General features: G+C 37.6%; 1 protein-coding gene and 1 pseudogene across 1 annotated transcript in view; one reads left to right on the forward strand and one right to left on the reverse strand.

Moving 5' to 3' along the window:
* Window positions 1–9842, reverse strand: part of ERC1 (ELKS/RAB6-interacting/CAST family member 1) — a 513889-nt gene that overhangs the window by 11395 nt on the left and 492652 nt on the right. The gene's annotated exons all lie outside the window — the stretch shown is intronic.
* Window positions 6408–6527, forward strand: LOC111744592 (annotated as a pseudogene).

Below are 9842 nucleotides of genomic sequence, written 5' to 3' on the forward strand. Positions count from 1 at the left end.
GTTATATGTCAATTATATCTCAATAAAAATTATTTAAAAATTATACCATGAAAGTACTAGAAGCATAGGAATATTTTTTTATAATCTGTGCTGAAGGACAGGTAAATGCTTTGAATTTTATTTTTTTGCTACAGACTGAATGTTTGTGTCCTCCTGCCCCCAATTCCTGTGTTGAAATCCTAATCTCAGTGTGATGGTATTTTGAGGTGGGGCCTTTGGGAGGTAATTGGTCTTGAGGGTGGAACTTTCATGAACTGAGAATAATGCCCTTATAAGAAGAGTTCAGAGAGCTAGTTAGTTCTTTCCACCATGTGAGGACACAAGGAAGAGTAGGCAGTCCGCAACTGGAAGAAGGCCATCACCAGAACCAGCTGTCACCATGATCTTGGATTTCCAGACTATAGAATTGTGAGAAACAAATTTCTGTTGTTCATCAACCACACAATTTATGGTATTTTGTTATAGCAGCCTGAACTAAGACGAGGGGTAATGCTTTTAAAGAAAGCTATAAAAGGAAAGAAAAAAAAAAGAACAAATTAGATTATTCAGAAATTTAACATGTTTGTATGGAAACAGAAGAGATATAAATTAAATTCAAATACAAATGATGGCTTAGGAAACAGTTATAATAAATAAGACAGAACAAAAAGACAAAAAATTAATATCAATAATTATTATAAAAGTGGTACTATAAGCCTAATAAACCTAATAGAAACATGGGCAGAGGTATGAACGAAAAACTTACAGAAGAAATACAAATGGCTTAATAAGCACATGAAAATATTTAACTCTGTTAATAATTAAAGAAATAGAAATTAAACACGGTAGGGTTTTTTTTCCCTTATCACATTGGCAAAAGAATGTTAAAAATCAGTGTTGGTAAGGATTTGAAGAAGTGGGTACTCTTTATACCACTACTGATGGGAATACAGATTGGTAAGCAATGTGGTTTTATCAATCAAATTTAATCGTATATGTCCTTTGACCAAATAATTTCACATTTAAGAATATATGCTATAGAAATATCTGTAAGAAATTCGAGAATGTACGCACAAGTATGTTTACCAAGGCAATTTATAAGAACAAAAAACTTATTAATGAACTTGGTGTCAAACAAGAAGTGAGAGAGATCTTTGTGTCTAGAACTATATATAAAAAAATTATGGGAAGAAAAACACAAAACTATTAAAAGTGGTTAGTTTGAGTAAACGCAAGGACTTCTGATTTTATTGTTTATACTTCTACATTGTTTGATACCACAAGCAACATAGATTTTACGATAAGAAATCTGAATAAAAATATATAATATAAATATTCAATGCTATGCTTTTTAGTAAATTATGTGTAATTCCTATATTCTAAGACACTGAGAATGGACAAATAGAAATGTATAAAATATTCACTCAAAGAGTACTAACTGATTTGCCAATGAAAAGGAATGAAGTTCTGATACATGCTATAACATGGACTGTGAAAACATTATCGTAGGTGAAAGAAGCCAGTCACAGAAGACCACATATTGTAAGACTCTACTTTTATGAAATGTCCAGACTAGGCAAATCCAGAGTTAGAATGTAGATTAGTGGTTGCCTAGGGCTGGGGTGAGATGGGATAATTGGGAATGGATGCTAAAAGTATGATTTCCTTTTGGAATAAAAAAAAAGTTTGAAAATTGTAGTGATGGTCACACAATTCTGAGAACATATTAAACCAACTGAATTGTACACTTTAAATGGGTGTATTGTATAGCATGTGAATTATATCTCAATAAAACTGTAAAAAATTGAGTACTCTATGCAAAACACTGTGTAATGTCCACAGAGAGGTATAAAGTGCTACTGCCCTCAGTTTGGGTGAAGAGGAGGAGAAGGGGAAAGTTTCCTGAAGAATGTGGCAGTTGATATTAGGACACAGAAAAAAGTTCATTCTAAATGGAAAATAGTATGAGCTAATAAGGCATGGAGGAGGAAATGCACTTGGCTGTTCACTGAAGTTCAAGAATACAAGAATTACTACTGGGTCTTGACAGAAGCAATACCAGCTTTTCTAGAGTGACAAAAGGCCCCTGAGCTGCCTAGGCTTGGGCACTATCCCTCAGAGGACCCTCCAGCCCCATTCCATTACAAGGTTGCAGTGAAGCCACACCTAGGGCACTGTGTTCCATTTCAGGCACCTCATTACCAGAAAAATGGAGACAAACTGGAATAAGTTCAAAGAAAAGTGGCAGGCATGACTAAGAAGCTGAAAGTATCATTTTATGAGGCAGGATTAGAAGAACTAAATAGTAGACCTGAACTAACTGAAAACTAAGGGGGAGGGAATGTGATTATTACCTACAAATGTCAGGAGGGTGTAAACAAGAAGCGGGAAGAATGATTAGCATTGGAGGAGGAAGTATAACTAAAAGTAATGGAAAAAGATTAGGGGGAAAACAAACCAGAGGTAGACTATAAGGCTAGGCTTTCTCCAAGGTCTAATGAATGGTTTGTCTGGGAAAGGTGTTTAAAAAAATAAAGGGGATCAGAAGAATCAAAAAGTTTAGAGAAGGAAGTGTTCGTTCATTAGCTGCAGTTGCTTTCCATCTGGTAGGCCTTTCTCTGCTCTCCAGGGATTATGAATGGTTTGCATTTTATCTGAAAGCGGTATTAAATGTGGGCATGGCTGAGCATAGAGAGATTTCATTGGCACTTGATCCATTATATGCTAAAATTTCCTGTCTTGAAAAAAATTTCAAAGATCAAACTTTCTTGTGAAACTGGAATACTTATAAAATGAGGGTTTTTATTCTGACTTTGAAATGCAAAGCTTTAGTCATTCTGAAGTCAAAAGAGTACAAGAATGTGTTGCTAAAATGCTTAGACCACTTAGTAAAGAAAGGCAGTGTGAAGTAAGCAAACTAAAAACTTAGATGTGTTACATAGCACAGGTATGAAAACAAATCTTGAAATGCATCAGTACCTCGTTATTTTAAAATATTTTCTTAGCATGCACATCACATGTAAAAGAGGAAGTGTTTGTACGGGTTTGATATGCAGGGGTACTATGGACAAGCTGGGAAAGGTGTATTCTAGCTTTGGAAACTTAATTTACCAAATCTCACTCAAGATATTTTTGTTCCCTCTACTCCTTGCCCGTGGCCCATGCTCACCCCTCCATGCCTGTCTATCCATCCATCTCTTACCTCTTCCCCAAAGAAACGTCTCTTTAGATTTGAATTTTCCCCAAAGTACAAACATGTAATATTTGGGATTTAATGAAAATGCTTATTATATCCTAGCTGCAATCAATAAATCATTCTCTCTCCCTCTTTCCCTTCCTTGTTAAAGATACGATTCCAAACTTAGTGTATGTACTCCAATAAGATCTTCCGTTTCCTAGTATCTGCTTTCTAATACTGGCAGGCTAATTTAATCACTGCAATATTACAGCGAAAAACACTGTCTTCTTGCTTACTTTCTTAAAAATACCATAACTATATGTAGCACGTAAGTTTACCCGATCCCTTCTCTGGCTATAAACAATTTTCTCTGTATGCATGGAAGCTTTGCATCTAAAAACAAACTATAACAAACTTAAAAACAGTTCCAAAATAAAAATTTCCACTAAACTGCAAAACAAATTTGTTTCTTTGAATCCTGCAAGCTCCCTGTGTAACTTATGCATTAAACCTCATATCTCAGCACCTTAGTTTCCTCCATATACAAAATATCTACTAGAAAATCTTCTTCAAGCCTCTTGGGCACCTCAAGATTTAGTGAAAAAGCCCTATTTTCATGAAACCTTCATTTCATTAAGATACTCTGGAGAGAGGGGCTATTGGAATAATAAATGTATAGGTGTGTACGTTTATCTACCTCCAGTAGATAAAATATAAAATAAAATGCTCAGCTGAAAGAAATAGGGATTTGATAATGTAGATTAGGCTGACCATGAGGGCAGCAAATCTGGCTGCTCCAAATTTCCTGCATGTGGGGTCTGGTACTATTAGTGGCAAAGGACACAGCACTTAAGATGGCTCAGGGCCATTCACGGTATAAGCAACCAGTGATTCTGAGGAAACGGTTACTAAGGTAATACAGACATGAAACTTCCTGCCTCAAAAGAACCTCAAGACAGTCTGTGTTCTTCCTTCTCCAGGCTAGCCTGAGCCCCTCTCCATGTCCCTGTCCCTTTGACTGAACCTGTGTTTCTGACATCTCCCCTCTCCCACCCCCACAGTCTTTCACTGGGGCTTCAGAGAGCACTCTCATCCTGAAAAGATCTTCTGAATCTGCATCTCTCACAAGTTAGTACCAAGTTTTCGCTTTCTTTCACCATCAAACATCTCAAAAGAATAGTCCGCATTTGCTACCTGTTTTTCATTTCCCTCCTTAACATTTTTAGTTTTTGTCATTTCACCAAAATTGCTCTCAAAAGATTACTAAACTAAGACCTTTACATCGAAAAGTATAAAACACTATTTAGAGAAATAAAAGATATTGTAAATGGAGGAATACAACATAATCATAAATTGGAAGACTCAATATTGTAAAAGTGTTAATTCTGCCCAAACTAATCTATAGATTCAATGCAATCCAAATCAAAACTCTGGCAGGGCTGTGTGTGCGTGTGTGTGTGTGTGTGTGTGTGTGTGTGTGTGTGTAAATTGACAAGGTGATTCAAAGTGGAAGTGGACGTGCAAAGAGCCAAGGATAGCAAAGCAATCTTGAAGAACAAAGCTATAAGAACATGAAGAACTGTCATGAAGAAGAGTATTACTATACAGCTATAGTTGTTAACACGGCTTACAACTGGCACAAAAACAGACATATAGACCAATGAAACAAAAAGAGAATCCAGAAAAATAGCCTAAATCTGGAAATAACCCAAATGCCCATCAACAACTAAATGATAAACTGAGGTATACTCATGCGATGGAATATCATACAGCAGTGAGAACGAATGAACCGTATTTATATGTAACCTAATAGATGAGTTTCATAAACACGATGTTGATGAAAGAAGTTAGACACAAAAGGATTCGCACTGTATGACTCCAGGTATATAAAGTTTAAAAATAGGCAAAACTAATCTGGTGTTAGAAGTCAGGTTACCCTAGTAGGGTGGAGGAGTGACTAGAAAAAATGAATGACAAGAGGCTTCTGAGGTACTGGGAATGTTTCTACTTCCTGTTCCCAGTATTCATTATGAGTGTGTAAAAATTCACTGAGTTGCATACATATTTGTGTACTGTTTTGTATGCATGTTACACTTCAAAACCAAAACAACAACAAAAAGCAACAAAGAAACATCACTCCAAACCCAAACCTCAAGGATTACCTAACACCATAATTCAATGGTCTTTATTCAGTCTTCATCCTACTGGAGCCCCTTCTGTGATATTTGCCCCTGATAACACCTCCTTCTAAAATCTCTCTCCCTTCTTGACTGTCTGGCTCTCCTTGGCCTGTCCATATATTTCCTATCTGACCTGCTGCTGGTCTTCTTTCCACTTCCTTTCACATATGTAGGGGTTTCCTGAACTCTAAGGACACTTTCCTCTGTTCTTCCTCTTGTGTAATAACCCTTATATGACCTGAATTTATCAAGCTACGTCAATACAATTATAACTCCAGTTTCCTCCTCTCTTCTCTCCTGAATTTCAGAGTCACGTTTTTCAAATGCCCGATAAACATTTCTTTGTGAATATTCCACTTCTACATCAAATCGTATTGCTCATACTATTTAAAAAACTGTTCTTTTCACTTAATAATTACTACGAATAGTTTTTCACAGGATTAAATATTCTTCTAAAACACATAATTCTTCTGCGAGATTCCTGTTACTGCCCTTTTCAGGCTGCTTCTTTTGGTTTACGTTCTTCATTGCTGATTATCTTCTGGCCACAACCCTAAATACAAGCTCTCATATCCTAATATCTTTTGCTTATTGTGATGGCTTCGTAATCACTGGTTTATAAGAGTAACCTTTCCAAAACAGGTGGATTAGGTTCCCTCCTCTTCTTCCAATATCTTAAAGGATTTCCTACCTACAGAACGGAGTCCAATCTCTTTGGCATGGCAGCCACAATCTGGTAGCCCTTTCTTCCTTTTCCAACTTCATCTCCTGGCATATCCCTGCTATTCCTGTCTTGCTTTTATTTGAATGTGGCTTTCTCATCCTAGAATGTGGACAGCCTTACCTCCTACACACCTCTCTTCCCTATCTTATTCGTCCTTCATGGTTGAGCTCAATTGCCCCTCTTCTCTGTGAAACTTTCTCTATTCAGAGGTGAATACTACTAAAGTGTTAATTTTGTCTTGTGTGTCAGGAGCTGGCTATATGTTTAATTCTCCAACTCTTCTGCAAACTTCTTGATGAATGCTGTCTAGCAAAATACCCTGCACATTGCAAACGATCAAAAAATGATCTACGGCCATGCCACCATGAACAAGCCCGAGCTCGTCTGATCTTGGAAGCTAAGCAGGGTCGGGCCTGGTTAGTACTTGGATGGGGAGACCACCTAGGAAGACCAGGAGCTGTAGGCGCAAAAAATAAAAAATAAGGGATTGTAAGCTGACAAGGTCCTTGCAATTTGTGAGGTCAACCAAGGACTGCCTTGCCTAAAATAAAACAAATGAACAAACAAACAAACAAACAAAAAATGACAGGTGAATAAACTAAAGAACAGACGCTAATCCTGGAGGAAAACATCGATAACTTTCCAAAGAGCTTTTTAAGATAAAATCTGAAGCATCTCCAATCAAGACTGATGGTGCAGACCTTATAGCAGTGCACATAAACTATACACTGTAGCATCCCACTTTGTTTAAAGTTTTCAAAAGATGGAACATGGGACAAATATAAGATACCAAGGTGGCCTCTGGCAGGAATTTTCTGGCTTTGTCTCCTGAATGTTATTATAATGTATTCCGTTCTTAGTAGCTATTCCAGCCCTCCATGAACTCAGAGTAGTAATATGATTTCTAGAGGGACTTGAGCCAAGAATCACAAAGGCAATAGCAACTCAATCTGAATGCTCAACGCAACACACATTTGAAGTGTGTGCAGCAGACGGGAAAAAGAGAATGCTTCAGCCTCCACCACCGTTCAGGGGAGAAATGGAAAGAGGAAGCTCAGAAGGAAAGTGAGGTGTTTCAGAGATGATGTTATACAACCTCACGCCCAACAAAAACATTATGAAGGGCTGGCTGTAAGGAAAACCACTTGAGCTCCTTTCCTGCTTTCGATGTTAGGATAACTGTCAGGGAACAGAGCTGATGGTGTGAAGAATGATAAGGGACATAGCTGGGCTGGATGGAGGAATAGAATTATAGCTGAGGGATGGACTGACTGATTCAGGGAAACTGCCTTGGACATTTATTACTCAGCACAAGTCTGATTTTAGCATAGGTATAACTTTTCTTCATAGCTGAGTAGAGACATCAGGGAGAGCTAACAGATATCTACAAAATAAGGAAGACTTAAAAATGAGAAAATAACCTTGTTTCAAGGTAAATAACTCTCTATTTCATAGTCACAAAAAAAGATGAGGTGAAAGATGAGGATGTACAGATGGATATAAAGAAGGGACGGTTACTAGAGGTTACTGAATGAAGTCAGTTGTGGTTGGCAATGACTCAGATTAATTCCTTTCTGTAGATGGTTTGCTGGTGGGCAGGAAATTATACAGAGGTGATTATTTTGGTTTAAGCAGACAAGAACATGAACTTGAGGTTTAACAGCTAGGTCCCAGGATGCTCAGGCCATCAGGTCTGAGCTGTAAATTGCCATGATCATTGGAGCTTTTCGGAGATGGTGGATTAAGCTGAAATGAATGGTCCTCTATCCTGTCCAGATATGGGCTACAGCCTGCAGCCCAAATCTACAGGCTGTTTAACTACAACTGCTTAGGAAATATGAAGACATAAAATAACTTCCGAGTTTGAATTTTTGAACAACTAGAATAAACGAAAATGTATTTTGCCACAATAAAACATCAAATATAAAACTCATGTGGTCACAGGGATCTGAAAGCAGAGCAGATATTTCTTGCCCAGTCATTTACTTTTCTACAAGTATTTTGGTCACTTTTTTTAACTTTGTAGAATCCCTCTAGCGTTTGTACTAGGGAAAACTGAAGTTGCTCTTGAAGAATTTGTCCTATGATTATTTCCCACAGATTAAGACTAATATTTCAAGTCTGAGTTTGCAGCTTGAATCTCCCAGTTTTCCTTCTAATATCTCCACCCACCCAGACTAAAGCCACTGCCACCACGGCCCTGGGTTCTGTGCAATGCTGGCAAGAAGCGGTAATAATCATGACGTTGCTATTGGGCCTTCCTGTCGTCCTCCTCCTACCTTGTAATAAACTCCTTTACCAGGCAATGTCTGAGAATGTTTTTATAAGAAGGAAAGGCTATTGTTGCTTAGGCCCAAAGTAAGTGAGACATTACTGCTCTTTCATGACTAATATTGAACAAAATCTAAAAATAAAAGCAAGAGTTTAGTTCCATTCTACCAAGGGGGCCTGTATATACATGACCCACAGTCAAAGTTCCACTGCTGAGCTGCCTGATATTCCACAGTAAGCTTCTCAAGATTTACTTGGTGATATAAAGGAACTTTCTCCTTTCCTTCTTTCACAACAGAAGCGTCAAGGTAGGAGGGTACCTCGGCCTCTCAAAGAATGAAAATCATACAATCATTTTCTAGTATTATCAAGAGTACTTTATGACTGGTACATAGTAGAGGCTCCCTAAATATTTACTGAATCAATGCTTGCCATATGTCTTAGGGTAGCTAAATTTTTCAATGTTACATCATCATGTATTTTTACCGTTAGTTTTCAAAGGTTAAAAACAAAACAAAAACAAAAATAAACCAAGAGCTTCTCTGCTTTCCAGCTATGGCACTGAAAATTCTGCAGTGTGAGACTGGCAACTTCCCTAGTCCTGAAGGAAATATAACAGTTAAGATTTTTTGTGAATCTGTATTAATACAAAGTACACCTTTAGTTTTCTACGCTATTGCCCTCCTCTACAAAATACCAAACAGTGAAACTGCTAAACCTAAAAGCAGGTTAATACCAAAGTTTACACTCATCAACCTAGAAGGCAACTAACAGAACTACCAGTTCAATTCTCTAACCTTACAAGTCAGCTGAGGCCTAAAGAGGTAGACAGGCTGGTAGAGTTTAGACTGACAAAGTATTTTATTTGCCTCAGGAAAACTCAGGTGTTATCTCCTTTCAAGCCCAACCAGTGAGTGGTTAGGAGATCAAACTCCACAGTCTCCAGATACTCAAGATCTCCACAAAGAAAAAAAGGAAGTCTCCCATGCCTCTGAGGAAAGAAGTCTGGTCTTGCTAACTAACCACCAGACCTTAGATTTGTCATATCACTCACTATTGCTTATTGTTCTTTGGAAGGTTAGAGTCAGTCATGATTTCATGAAAGTCAACAACTGAGAGGTCAAGTAACTGAGGTAAAAGTAGACAAATAAATTGTGGTCGGTGGCAGTCTATAGGACCAAAACACATGTTGCTAAAATCTGTCAGTCCAAATTAATCTCCTTACATATAGCAGGAGCTGGAACCAGGAAAGTACAATGGATGCTAACGATCCAGTTTTAGATAGTTATCTGTACATAAACCAGTACAAACTTGCTTTCTGATGATTCTATTATGTATTTGCAGATGTCCTAATGTACTAATGTCTTGATTTCTAACCTACTTATGTCTAGACACTTATAAAACGCTAGTTGCTTTCCTGCCTAAAGCATTCTTCCCTGGCTGAGATAATTTGAGTTTTTCCTATGTGATATTTTGTGGCTAGAAGAACCTCCCTAGTTATGGTCTTCCT

This window comes from Pteropus vampyrus, unplaced genomic scaffold (genome assembly GCF_000151845.1).
Source record: "Pteropus vampyrus isolate Shadow unplaced genomic scaffold, Pvam_2.0 Scaffold137, whole genome shotgun sequence".
NCBI lineage: Eukaryota > Metazoa > Chordata > Mammalia > Chiroptera > Pteropodidae > Pteropus > Pteropus vampyrus.